The 12,974-nt window shown below is 48.0% G+C and overlaps 2 protein-coding genes and 2 long non-coding RNA genes across 5 annotated transcripts in view; 2 read left to right on the top strand and 2 right to left on the bottom strand.

Moving 5' to 3' along the window:
- The window catches only part of LOC149350121 (uncharacterized), a 602,760-nt gene that overhangs the window by 134,685 nt on the left and 455,101 nt on the right, over nt 1-12,974 (top strand). The gene's annotated exons all lie outside the window — the stretch shown is intronic.
- LOC149350138 (deoxynucleotidyltransferase terminal-interacting protein 1) overlaps nt 1-12,974 on the top strand; it is a 280,102-nt gene that overhangs the window by 233,740 nt on the left and 33,388 nt on the right. The window lies entirely within an intron of this gene.
- On the bottom strand, nt 2,980-4,194 carry LOC149350141 (uncharacterized). The gene is made up of 2 exons (XR_016290239.1): nt 4,035-4,194; nt 2,980-3,549 (listed from the first exon to the last, which is right to left on the bottom strand). It is a non-coding gene; the product is annotated as an uncharacterized LOC149350141 (long non-coding RNA).
- Nucleotides 7,258-10,898, bottom strand: LOC149350140 (uncharacterized). The gene is made up of 3 exons (XR_016290238.1): nt 10,607-10,898; nt 10,128-10,187; nt 7,258-9,156 (listed from the first exon to the last, which is right to left on the bottom strand). It is a non-coding gene; the product is annotated as an uncharacterized LOC149350140 (long non-coding RNA).

Raw genomic sequence — 12,974 nt, 5'->3', positions numbered from 1 at the left:
ACATGCTATCTGTTGCTTATTAGTAACATCTTTAGCAAAATAAAGCGTATTTCATTTGAGGCTTGGTTTTCAAACAGCCAAGGTTCTCTTTAGGCATACCTTACGTTAAAATAACTGTGTCGTTATCCTAATCTCTTTGAAGATTTTTGCCCAGGCTATGTCTACTTTGCTGCTTTATACAGGGAGTCTATGGGAATTTAAACCATGCTGGAATGGCTGCATGTAATTAGGCAGACAAATGTCTTGTTTTGTGACCTCCTCTTAGAAATTTGTGCACCAAAACGATAATCCTCTTTAGGACATTAATGAAAACAACTCATGCTACTAGTGTAAGGAAAACAGTGACTCTGTGATTAAATTAGTATTGAGTACAGGTTTGTGCTTTTGTATGTGTTCCTTTTCCATCAGTGTAAGAAAATCACTGTTGCTGTAATTTGACACCATTCAGGACGACAGAACTGTGTGTAATTCAGTCTCATTATAGAGGAGGAGGGGGGGCATTCTATGTTTTATAAACGCTGTAAGCATATCTGGCTGTAAACATAACATATCTGGCTGGCTATTTCAGATTAGGGTAAGGATCAAATGACACACACACACAAAAGTCACACGCATCATCATATATATGCCTAGCATTTCAACCACATCATATAATGGAAATCTCTGCATTGCTTCACTTGACACAGAGAAGGAGACAAATATACAAAGGGACTTCTGACACATATATGGGCTCGTAGTAGATGTCTAGCTATAAATGCAGTGCATCAGTCTAGCCATACAGAGGTAGCCTGTGCATAATGTGCAACTTTACCAAAACGAGACTTGTGGAAATCTGCTTTGATATTGCTTGAAATAGGAAGGAAATTCTCACTGGCCTCGTAATGCAGATAGGATTGTATTGATTTGCCGTGGTGAGTAAAAGAACAAGCGTTCTATTAGCCAATTTATTTTATTATTTCTTTAACCTCAACTACCCTAAATGACAATATTAGAGGGGAAAGCTCTGAAGGGGTGTACCAAGTAGGAGCTAGGTGGCTCATCATTTAGTTTCTGCAGTGACCAGTTCGGAGAACAAGAGGTCAGTAAGCAAAGCTGGGTGAATGACCAGGTCCAAGGCTATTCTACCCTTATGTGGTGTGAACAAAAACTGATGTTGGAATGCAGTAGAATGAGTCCAGACATAGTGTTAGTGCGACTGGTGTGAGAGGAACCACAAGCTGTAACAGATGACTTGGCTATGTGGTTGTACAGAGTAAAGAAACCTGCAGGTTTTACACGAATTGAAGAAATTTAAAATTTCACTTTAGTGCTGTGACACTTGAGCTTCAAGGATAGTCAGAGGATAAAACAAGCATCTTGGTTGTGAACTGATCGCAGGATTTAGCAAAGTTAGTTTTGAGTCATATATGGCATTAGTATACCCCTACTGGTGGTGGTGGTGTGACACTTTTTATTAACAGCCTCTATGTTAGGCATTCAATAGGTCCTGGGCCAAGGTGACGAGGGCACGTTGCAGGTTCAGGTCCTGGGAGGCAAGCCAGATGGGCCACGGTAGGGGTGGCGGGGGACTGGAAGGCTACGTGGCACTGTGCAAGGCAGTGTTCTATGTCTGCATACGTGTGTGGACAGTTTGGGGATTGAGGTGTGGAAGTGTGCCGGTACAGATAAAGTTTGGCTGGTGTACTTAGGAGGTTAAACTGTATTCGGCGAAGAATGCGAGCTTCACGGATCGATAAGCATGGTAGTGGTGGTGGTAAATCAGCTAAGTCTAATTTTTGCTGCGTGTAATATTCATCGACAGTGTGTCTGTAAGCCCTGACCGCCTGCTCCGTCGGTGGGCTCGTCCATGGGATCCCCGGCGCCCGGTGTACAGTTTCGCTGGCAAGCTGGTGAGCCAGCTCATTGCCGGGGATGCCCATGTGACCAGGGATCCACCGAAAGGTCACCGGTCGTGGGCTTAATGCTACGAGGGCGGCATCTAAGGCCGATCGGGTAGGGAAAGGGAGGGCTCTTTCATGGAAGGCACGCAGAGCTGCCTGCGAGTCTATAGACAACGTATTGGGGGGCGGGGGGTAGGGTGGCAAAGTGTGTGATGGCATGGGCGATCCCGTGTATTTCTAGGGCGAGCGTGGAGGGTTGGAAGGTTGTGTGAGGGCTGATTGTAGAGAGGCAAGGGTGGAGGAAGAAGGCTGCTGTGGAGCCCGCGGTTTCCGTGAGACTGGCGTCTGTGTAGGCCACCGCCGCAGCGTCCAAGGGTGGCTTGTGGTTGTATGCGTATGCCTGGCAGCGGCCTGCGTGTGTGTGGGCGGACATGTTGCATGGAATGGGTGCGAGGCGGAGGTTAGGGGGGTAGATCGGAGACTGCGGGGAGTCTGGGAAAGAGATGGGTGCGTAGGGAGTCTGTGATAGTATCCACCGCCCAGCTGATGAACTGGACAGGCAGATGATTTGTCTCTTTCGGTGCAGGTTAAGGAGGGCTGGAAGGGGATGCAAAAGGCCTGTTCTGTACAGGGTGTCTGTAGAAGCCTGAGGGGGGAGCCCTAGTGTTGCTTTGTATAGTGTATTGAGGGCCCGGATTAGTTTGTCCTGTTGTGTACTTGTAAGGGGGCAGTACGGGATCTAGTATAAAAAATTGTTCAGGGCCAGCACATAAGCAATGCGGCTGGCATGTGTCTCGGAGAGGCTGGCATGTTTCAAGACTACGCGGCGAAGTAAGTGTGTGATTGAGTGGCATGTGCGTATGGACTGATTGATGGCAGAGGTGAAAGTGTTGGAGGTCAGTGGCATACCCAGACCTCGATGTTCCATAAAAGCTGCACTTACCTCCCAGTATCCAGCTACCTAAGAACCCACTGGCAGTAACCTGCGTTCATTCCAACACTGTTTCCTTTATCACATATGCCACCTGGTGACTGTCCCAGTTGCTCTGGGACTGGGTATACTAGCCAGTATCGGCGAGCAGGGCGGAAAAACGACAAATGCGAAAAATCCTCTTTATTTTAAAGAAAACGCTGGTGGAAGTCCTGACACTGGAAGAGGCACAGTCACTGGAGGCGCAACGCTGACACAGTGCAATTCATCAGGATTTTGTAGCCCTCCAGTCTTCGTGGGTCACACATGAAGGCATGCTGATGTCCTGCTCCATCTCGTCGGCGTTCACGTCTTGGTACAGCTCACATTACTGTCGTCGGAGTCGTCTGACGGGACGTCTATCAGTGACCTGACCACATCGCATACCCTGAGAGCCATCCCTAAGCTCATGCCCATGGTGTTTACCAGGTAACCTATATTAAGGAGAGAAAAAACTCCATTGCCGGTTAGCTGTTGACGGAACTCTTCGGCACATCCTCCGCAGCTTGGAATTGTCTCGATGTAGGCAACAGCCTCCTCAACCGTCCAGCCACTCGGTTTCTCGGCAGCCAGCAAAGCTAGATGCTCTAGCAGGTTTTCCACTTTCTCGTGGTCAGCCATGTTAGGATTAGAGTGGGCAGACATGTTGTCCAGGATGTAGGCAACTGGCGTGGTAAGGTTCCTGAAGCCAGAGAGCTCCTGCGTAGAGTAAATATGCTGAGTCTAGATCTAGAGCTCCACATTCATGCAACAGCAGGCAGCCATTATGGCAGCGCATTTTAGTTTGGTTTGGTTTATTAGGGTTTAACGTCCCAAAGCGACTCAGGCTACGAGGGACGCCGTGGTGAAGGTCTCCGGAAATTTCGACCACCTGGGGTTCTTTAACGTGCACTGACATCGCACAGCACACGGGCCTCTAGAATTTCGGCTCCATCGAAATTCAGCCGCCGCGGCCGGGATCGAACTCGCGTCTTTCGGGTCAGCAGCCGAGCGCCGTAACGACTGAGCCACCGCGGCGGGTCATCTTAGTAGCCAAATTATAGTGCCAGTACACTATGGCCGAATATTACCATGCAAACTAAATACAGGGCGTACTCAATAGCGTTCTCTAAATTATAGTGTCTGTATAATCTAAGCACTACGACAAAATATTGCTGCACAGACAAAGTACTGCGTGTACTCACCGGCGTCCTTCCCACAGTACGCGATCACGTGACGTAACTAGTACCGTGGTAGCAGCATTGCAAAGCTTTTATGATCACATAGTGCTGAAATGGGCAAAAAAATATTCTCCTTAATTATGCTTAAGCGGGAACCGCGCCAGAAAATTTTTCACTGGGGAGGCGCGGAGAATTAATCTTTGCACAGGCATATGATGGCTGGAGGAGGGCGCTGCGGTCGCCGAGGTGTGTGGACGTGCTCCCATCGGCTTCATCATCTTCACATGATTCCGCAGCGATTTCTATCTAATTTCGCTGAAATTCTTGCACCAGCAGTTCCGTGAGGTTGCAAGGTTGTCACCATCTGGAGTACCGGTGGCAACGATGCGGAATTGGAAGCTCGCATGCAAGAAGCCATCACGGTTACCGAGGCCCATCTCGCCCCAATGGGACTTCGCTGCTCTTCCAGAAAATCGGAGCTGCTCATATACCACCCCCCAAGACCAGGGCGCCCGTCCAACGACTGGCGCAGACACCCCACTCCATGCATAGAGTTACACGACAGAGATGGAAATCGCATACCGGCGGTTGACAAAATACGAATTCTAGGACTAATCATCGAAAGCAACGGGTCCAACTCGGCAATGTTGGACAGCATCACGATCAAGATTGCAAACGCGATCCGGATGTTTCGGCGCATCATGAATAGGCACAGGGGATTGAGGGAGGACAATGCCGTTAGAATGGTCCACGCTTTTGTACTCTGTCACATCACATACGTGGCTGGGATGCTCAACTGGAAAAAAGTACATCGGAAAAGGCTCGAAGTACACATGCGTCGAGCTTTCAAGACAGCGTTGGGGCTTCCCGATAATGCCTCCACTGACCTTCTCTTACAGCTAGGAGTGCACAATACCCTTGATGAAATCATCGAGGCACAGCACACGGCACAGATCGCACGACTATCAAGCACTAAAGCGGGCAAAGAGATTCTCGTCAAGCTCGGCCTGAACACCATAGCAGAAAGGGACAACGTCCTGCAGTTACCTAAAGTCGTGCGAGAAGCAATTAAAGTGTTCCCCTTCCCAAGAAACGTGCACCCGATCCACAATCAAGGAAGAAGACTCGCCCGCGCCAAAGCCCTCGCTGCGGATGCGGCAAGGTTTCCAGACCAGACAGCTTTCGTGGATGCAGCGTACATACCGGGAAAGCATGCCTACTCGGTAGCAGTAGTCGACGGACACGGGCGAACGCGTAACCCACTCACACTTTTCACGAAGAAACCAGAGGTAGCTGAACAAGCAGCAATAGCACTAGCTCTCAAAGACTCGACCTTCACAACTGTGTACAGCGACTCTAGAGCAGCCTTTCGAGCTTTCGCCAAGGGCGGAATAGACAAGACGACGCTACGAATTTTAGGCGGAAGTAACATCACCGATCACTCCATCATATGGTTCCCGGCACACATGGGCAGCCTATAGGGGGTGGCCTGCGGAATCTCAACGAGATCGCACACGAGGCGGCGCGAGGGCTCATCGGCCGCGTCCCTCCGGTTCCCCCCGCTATCGAGTACAGTGATCAATTATTCACCTACAACGAGCTCACTAAGCACTTTTATCTAGGCAGACGAGCGTTTCCCCTCCCGGATAAGAAATTAACCCGCAGCCAGTCGGTCACGTTACGCTTACTCCAAACGAACTCATACCCCAACCCCTGGCGCATGAAGCACATCGACCCAGACTACGACGGACAACATGTGTGTGACCAGTGCAGTGAACGTGCAGACTTGACCCATATGCTGTGCGGTTGTGCATCAAGTGACGCCTACGCCCAGAAAAAGGAACATTGGGACAAAGTACTAAAAAGTGCTTCACTTCACGACCAGCTTCGGGCTGTCCAGGAGGCCCGCGCGGCGGCGGAGAGCTTCGGTCTCTCTGTGCCTACGTGGGAGCTGCCCTCTACACCCGGCGCCTAGCCGAGTGTCCTTCAGGACCCTACTATGGGAAATAAAGTTTTACCACCACCACCATATGATGGCTGCGTGACTATTTTCGTCCCTGCCCCTAGCGTTCCCTTGGCGCCGTCGCCGAATTTCAACTCTTGTTGAGCCTCGTTCTGACCAAGCATCGCAGGGGTTAATTAACACAACCTCCTCTCCGCGCTTTGCCACCATTCTTCCTGGAACACACTGGCCTCGTCCGCGCCGATGGAGCAGAGCCTTCGTAAGTGGGAGGATGTGAAACGCAGTCAGGCTCTTGAACCACATAAGCAGTGTACGAAAATTTCACGGAATGGCTCTCCACGTCCAGGCGAGGTTCCCCTACGAAGCTTGATTGGTTGGTTGGCCTCAAATAAAATGGCACATAGCCAATGGCATACCAGTCTTTGCAGTTGGTCAGCAGCAGCGGAGCTGGCTAGGAGAGTCTCTCAGTATGAGTCCGCCGTGGTTGGGGATGGAGGGTGCGGGAAGGTAGGGCATGCGAGAAGGACATGTGAATAAAGTCTCCTGGTTTCCCGCAGAGCTTACAGGAGGAAAGGAACTGATCGGGGTAGCGGGCATGAAGAATAGGGTAGGGAGCAGCACGGGTCTGGAGTCGGCGCCAGTGGGAGGCTTGGGCTGGGGTTAGAGAGGGACCCGGCGGTGCGTAACCGCGCTAAGGATATCTCTGAAGGTAAGCAGACGCTCCTGGGATGGCGGAGGAGGCCCAACTCCAGCCCGGAAAGTGAGGCCTCGGGCGAGGGAGTGGACCTCCTCGTTACTGGGCAGGCCTGCGTCAGATAAGGTTTACAGAAGCCGAGCCGCGGAGCGGGATATCAGGGTTCAAATTGCAAAAATGCCATAAAAATTTGAAACTTAGAAAACAGCACTTTCGGAATATACAAGGCATTTTCAATCACACTCTGGAAAGTTTCTGCTGGAAACGACCACACATTGCCTCTAAAAAATTGTTTTAGTGCCAGCGGGCCACTTCGGGCTTGTGTTGGAGTACCGGGAAAGTACGTTGGAGGTGCCGCGCGGTTTCTGCACGTGTACAGCCCGTAGCGTCGCGCGCGCCTTTATGTTCCCCTCCATTCATTGACCACTGCAACAGGAGTGCACTAAGCGCGCTCTGTACACAGTAACCTATCAGCTGGCAGAAAGTCGGGTATAAATGTAGTATAGCGCAGTATCTCTACGAGGCATGAATAATTTGCGCCGCTTACCTTAATTCGCAGAGTCTGGTAGGAACAGAAAACGCACATCATGGAGGGAAGAAAGAACACAGGTGTATAGTTTTATTCGCGTTACCCCTAAGGGCCCTCGAGAAGAGGGTATTACATAGGGGGGGGGGATACAAATAAAGGCTACACATTTTAGCAAAAAGCGCAATACATCAAAAAAAAACGTTCAAACATAAGGCATAACACAAAAACAGCATATGTTACACATTTCCGTCACAGCAAAGAGGCTCTTGGAATTTTTTGATGTCAGCTTCTGTGAAGATGACTGATGGCGAACTATTCCATTCAATGATAGTACGGGGAATGAATTGGCGTAAGACGATGAATGACACTTTACGCATTTAATTTTGAATGATCACGGCGTTGAAAGATGTCATGAGGTGACTGAAACAACGAGCAAGTATACAGCGCTGTGACAAGTCTTCCACTTTGGCACGTTTTTATTAATCCTGTAACACTTGTGAAGAGTGAGCAGTCTGGAAATATGAAGCGAACAGCACGGTTCTGCAAGGATTCGATGTTATTGATAACGTATAGGCTTGTTCAGACTCCCTATTGGCAGCAGCATATTCGATTGTAGGTAGTATTAGTTATATAAATGCCAGTTTTTAAGCGCGATGCTGTTTAAGCCGTAGGTTGCTCCGTTAGTCGGGCGCTGCGGTGGCTTTGTTCGCATTAATGAGGTCACCCACGGACGCTCCCTGTCAGAGCGGACGGCGACTAATACAAATACCCAATCCAATAAATCGAAACCGAAACTAGAACCAATGGATACAACATACTCCCTTCTGTCAGGAATGACACATATTGTAAACTTTTAATGCAAATAAGAAAATTTTGAAAAACATTCAAGCAAGCACAGATTTCGCATTCCCAAAATAAAAAATACAGAAAATCATACACAGAATAGGCACATTTTTTAAAGCAAAAACATAAAAAATAAGATATTAAATTTTGCGCGGGCATTGTACCTCATTAATTTACTCTCCTTCCTGTCAGGAAATGTGTAAAGGCGAGGTGCGATAAACATTGTATCCACCTTTTCCAACGAATTCACAGTGCTTTTTCATGGTGCAATTCAAGAAAAAAACTCGCGATCCCGCATACCACACAATAAATCAATACAACAATATGGTGATGAGGACAATATCTAGTATAATTTTGCATTAAAAAAATGTTAATCAGCTTTAAGTACTTAGAGTGAAAGCAATAATTGATTGCTTATTAGAAAATACAGCAAAAATAACTGTTGGCTAGTCTTATCTTTCTATAACATTCCATACATGTACATGGTCTAGGGAATAAAAATAAATTTGCAACCCACTGGCTTCTAGCACTTGAAGCAAAGCTGTACAGACAACATTATACGTTTGTGAATAAAACAATGTACTTAAAATTGCTACCACATGAATATATATCATGACTTAAAATGACATTAAAGACAGAGATAACACACTGATCCTCTTCTACATCATGTACGCAGGAAATCAATGTTCACAATCATCTCAGTCAAGAAAAAATATATATATATATAATAGGAGAATCATTTAGGCACAGTCCTTCATCCATATAGGCATTCAAATCTCATTGGGGTGCTAGCGGGTGATGGAGGCCGAGATCCTGGAACCGACTAGGGCCTCTGTAGCGGAGTGTGGATTCTCGAGCCAGATGCTGCTGACAGATGACTACATACAGTCCCTTGTGTCAGGTGTCTCATCCATATGAAGCACTGAGCACTGCCAACCAAAGGCACAGAATTCCCTCGAAAAAAAAAACAATCACCCACAACACTCCGTGAAGTGGGCAGATGAGTCTCAGTAGGGATTCGGAGTTCAGACGTCACAAAAAGTGCAGTTCGGGATGCAGTCGCAAAAGATATGTCGTGGCCGTCCAATAGCCAGCGTTCCCGGATTGGAAGAGAGGCCTGCAACGAAACGATCGCGCAACATATTAACCAAATCTCTAAGTAGCTATATACTCAGAGATTCGCCAGGTTGCTGACAGCGATTCTGAAATAGATGCCTTTCTATGACCAAGTGACATTCAACGGCAAACTCTCTCTCTCCAGGAGAGTAACTGTTTGCTTGTAGATAACTGTTTTCTTATAGATATCGTGCCGTACCACCAGTGGAAGGCTGTGACGCAGTTGCCTGCTCCTGCGACGCAATTCGGGCGAAGTAGATTCTGCGGCCTTCATCTCGCAAGTTGTAAATCAATAGTAATTTTTTACTTTCAGCTCGTGCCGATGCTCCACCAGAAACGCACAAATTCAAAAATCTTACTTCAAAACGACGCTTCATTACTTTCTGTCGACACATCTGTCCGTCACATAAAAATTTAATTGAAAACGAAAAATGGTCAACGTGGTTGGTAGTCAAACATGGCTAGTCGGCAACCCCGAGTGCCAAGTCAATATGGAGGGTCAAGCGTCTCCCTTCTGAAACGGTCACTGACGTTCAGTATGGCTCCTCGGACTCCCCGAAGTTAGCCAGTTAACCTTCAATGTGGTTGCTTGGCCTCCCCGAATTCCAAGCCACAATGGAGGGCTGGCGTCTCTCTTGCAAATATACGACGTAGTAGAGAACTCTATGACGCAGTAGGGCTGAATTGCAAAATTAAGCAAATAGCGCCATACGCTATTTTGCTTTTGCAATGAATGCAGTAATTTCTCCCTCAATGAGGAGGAAAAACTTTCCCTTCGTCGCTTTGACAAAAGCTTGATCACACAATCCTATTTGCTGTTTGCTTTCGCTGCTGCCATATACGACGCTTCTATTGTAGACGTCAGTCTTCTTCAAAGTCATACACGAAAATGTCGTCGAAATAGTTCCTCTCACTTGTCGCAATTTCACCACCGAAATGCGACGACACTGAAGTGGATGAGAGAGAACTCACGATTTCAGCATCCGCCGGGCACTCCAGGACCAGCGACTTCTTCAGGAGCGGCGTCGGTCACTATGAAACGACGCAGAAAAGCTAAAATCGGCTGTGCAAGAAAAATTTCCCTTTCTACTAATGGCAAAACATGCCAGAAGCTTGTTTGAAGCTACGTGAACAGCCGATTACACTCTGTACAAATTGATTTTGTGCGATTACAATATGGACTCGAACTGCGTGTTTAATCTAACCCATCCTCACGTTGCCATTGTATTATTGGCCGCTGCGGCCACAATAGATCCAGTGCAACAGTTACCAAAGAGAGAATTTCTTCGAGGCCCACAAGTATTTATATATAACAAGCACGTGTCATTTATGGTAGACGTCAAAATTCTTCAAAGTCGTACACGAAAATCTCGTCGAAATAGTTCCTCTCACTTGTGTGCAATTTCACCACCGAAATGCGATGACACTGAAGTGGATGAGAGGCAACTCACGATTTCAGCACCGCCAGGCACTCCAGGACCAGCGACTTCAGGAGCGGCCTCGGCCACTACGAAACGACGCAGAAAAGCTAAAATCGGCTGTACAAGAAAAATTTCCTTTTCTACTAATGGCAAAACATGCCAGAAGCTTCTCTAAAACTACGTGAAGGGCCGATTACACTTTTGAAAGATCGATTTTGTACGATTACAATATGGACTAAAACTGCGGGTTTCATCTAACCCATCCTCATGTTGCCTTTACATATCCCAGTGCGATTGTTAGTATACTGTTACTATAGTGCCTAGAATATATATTCTAGGCACTATACTGTTACCAAAGAGCGAAATTTCTTCGACGGGGACAAGTATTTATAGATAACAAGCACGTGACACAAAGAGCCAATCCGTAAGTACACAAGCACAAAGAAGCAAATAGCAAATCCACAAAACCGAAACCGAAACTAAAGTCAATCTATGAACATCAGGACAGGCGGTTACGTCATATTTTTGAAGCTTCCTTCCCCCTGCGTTCTTCTTCTTGGCCGCCGTCTCAGCGCGATTGCGCATGCGCAGCAGACAACGCCGCAGACAATGCCGCTGCGCCGGTTACAAGTAGTCCTTGCGAAAGCGCGTGACTTCCGGCCCACTTTCCGGCGTGCAGCTCGGATAGCATGGGTACATGGTTGGTGCGTTGGTTGGTACAGTAGCTTTATGGGTACATAGGGAGGGCCTCTCCCTAGTTTTTCTTCCTCCATGACGAACATGCTGCGCGACCGCCACCATCTTCAGGAAAACAGGACTCCAGCATTTCAGAGCCCACAATGCATATTAATCAGTGCAGAAAATTGCGTATGTTCATTATTTTACTTTCAAATATGCAACAGGTTTATAATGAGTTGCATGCATTTTTCTAAAACGGAGGGCCACGTGACCGATGCTAGCTGCTCTAATGACAATTTTTTTTCATGGATATTTAATGGATATTTTCTGTATGGCAACCGAAAATTTCTGCATAGATATCTCTAATTTTGTACGTATTTTTTCGTGGTGCAACTGCGGCGAAGAAGAATTGGCCAGTGGCCACGTGGACTCGTTCAGAGAGGGCTCGCTCGCGTTCCTGCGCCATTTGCCAAGGGCAGAGCAGCTGCGACGTTCTACCGCCAGCACGAGTGCTGTGAATGCGCTTCACGTCTGATTCGCAGCGTCACAGGGCTCCGTCATCATTTTCTTCCATGCAACCTGCCCTCGAAACGACGTGGCCCTACAGGGCCCTACAGAGAGAGAATATGGTGGGCACACTCTGCGACCTCGACGGCGTGTTCAGCAAGTCGGACCACAGCGGAACGTTCGCAGAGCTCCGTCTCGCCCATCTGAACACCTTTTCCTGTTCATACGACGTATGCGGGGCGTGCTTCAGCGATGCTGCCGGGCTCGAGCACTGCGACAAGTGGGAGCCTTTGCTTGCACAGGACTGCCTCTGGGGTTCCGTTTTTGTATGTTCCCCGTACGAAGCCTCCTAGGAACCTTGCTCGGTGGACACATCTGGGACCTCGACGGCGTGTTCAGCAAGTCGGACCACAGCGGAACGTTCGCCGATTTCCTCACCCGTCGGAAAACCTTTCCCTGTTGATATGACGGATGCGAGGCGTGGTTCGACGATGCTGCCTGGCGTGGTTCGGAGATGCTGCCTGGGGTGGTTCGGAGATGCTGCCTGGTTCGAGCGCTGCGGCTCGAGAGGCGCATCTATAGTATGTGACTGCGAAAATGTGTATCCAGCGTTATATTTGCATATTTTGTTGTTTGTTCGTGGGCTTATGTATGTTAAATAAATGACGCAATTTGACGACAAAATGGGGTGCGCTTTTTGCATAATAAATATTTATGGCACTGATAACTGGGGATTCTGAGCATGTTTATGGCCTCCTGCTCGCGACTCCTTTTGTTGGTAGTCCTCTCTCGCTGATGGTGGGCTTGGTTGTTTGCTGCGAACACATCGAGTGTCAGCTCAGAGCTCAAGACGACGGCTTCCATAAGCGTGCTGCTACGCTCTCGGAAGCCGACCAATCGTGTCTCGAAGTCGTCGTCTTACAACGGCAGGCACGGTTCATGTTGAGACACTGCATACTGTGCTGACCCCGTCTGTATAGCTGAGTTCTGTTAGGCGCTAGCTGTAAAGATTTGTAACTGGCTGTGTAGAATAGTATCGTGGGCATGATATAAGAATATCTTGCGCCGTGATCGTGGGTTAAGATAATACTGGCGGTATGTGATAAATTTCTCCCACTTTAATCATTCAATCAAAAAATGATTGCACTACAAATTTGCTATTTATTGACACTACAAATAAGTTATGGGAACCTATAAGCAGTTCTTGTGTAAA

Source organism: Amblyomma mixtum, chromosome 3 (genome assembly GCF_055824585.1).
Source record: "Amblyomma mixtum isolate Tamu chromosome 3, ASM5582458v1, whole genome shotgun sequence".
Classification (NCBI taxonomy): domain Eukaryota; kingdom Metazoa; phylum Arthropoda; class Arachnida; order Ixodida; family Ixodidae; genus Amblyomma; species Amblyomma mixtum.
Note: the sequence above shows the minus strand (reverse complement) of the source record. Positions and strands in the feature narration are given on the sequence as shown.